Source organism: Schistocerca piceifrons, chromosome 3, assembly GCF_021461385.2.
Source record: "Schistocerca piceifrons isolate TAMUIC-IGC-003096 chromosome 3, iqSchPice1.1, whole genome shotgun sequence".
Classification (NCBI taxonomy): domain Eukaryota; kingdom Metazoa; phylum Arthropoda; class Insecta; order Orthoptera; family Acrididae; genus Schistocerca; species Schistocerca piceifrons.
The window spans coordinates 529646875-529648120 of record NC_060140.1 but is presented as its reverse complement, the minus strand read 5'-3'; positions in this window follow the sequence as shown (position 1 = coordinate 529648120).

Genomic DNA, 1246 nt, shown 5'->3' with positions numbered 1-1246 from the left:
CACGGCCGACGTCTTTAATTTCCTGAATGAATATTTCGATGATCATGTGATTGCTTTGGGCTATCCGAAACATACAGGAGGCGGCGTGGATTGGCCTCCCTATTCGCCAGACATGAACCCCTGTGACTTCTTTCTGTGGGGACACGTGAAAGACCAGGTGTACCGCCAGAATCCAGAAACAATTGAACATCTGAAGCAGTACATCTCATCTGCATGTGAAGCCATTCCGCTAGACACGTTGTCAAAGGTTTCGGGTAATTTCATTCAGAGACTACGCCATATTATTGCTACGCATGGTGGATATGTGGAAAATATCGTACTATAGAGTTTCCCAGACCGCAGCGCCATCTGTTGTTGAAAATTGTAACTACTGTAATTCCGAAAGTTTGTCTGCCTGAAAATGTACTGTTGTCCCAAGCATATTGCAACAAACGGTGTATTTCTATCGCTGCTCGTTTAGTTTTTATTGCCGTTTCAAATATACCGGTCATTTTTGAAACACCCTGTACGTGCGTAAAAGGCCTATTTCGATTTTGAAACTATGTAAGTCGTTTCTTAAGAAATTTTTTGAGATTAACTGTGTTAGGCATAGATATATCATCTATTAATGACATATGAAAATTTTCTGCCGGGCCGGGAATCAAACCCGTATTTCCCGCTTGTCGCGATCGGTCGCCTTATCCAGCTCGGAGCGACCCAAACCTCCATTCTCCACAATGTCTACACTTCCCATTGTTCGAAACATTACTTGAATTCCAGCGATAGGGAGCGTGAGACAACAAAGCGTTCTATGTTATTATTGTCGTCTTTTTGCCCGTCGAACCACGAATTATAAAATCTATTTTACAATGTCTATTCCTTGAGACATGCATGCATCTTTGAAAGAACAGACATTGTAAGATAATCTTTGTAACTAAGTCATGATTAAGTGGCAATACGTGTGACGAAAATCTGCGAGACTGTCTGCATCTGTCTGTATGCCGAAAAAAATGGTTCAAATGGCTCTGAGCACTATGGGACTTAACATCCGAGGTCATCAGTCCCCTAGTACTTAGAAGTACTTAAACCTAAGGACATCACACACGTCCATGTCCGAGGCAGGATTCGAACCTGCGACCGTAGCGGTCGCGTGGCTCCGGACTTCGCCCCTAGAACCGCTCGGCCACAGCGGCCGGCCCTGTATGCCGACAGTTTGTACCATTTATAAATTTTGCTTTGTCTTCGGCACGCCTTAAATCATTAAATA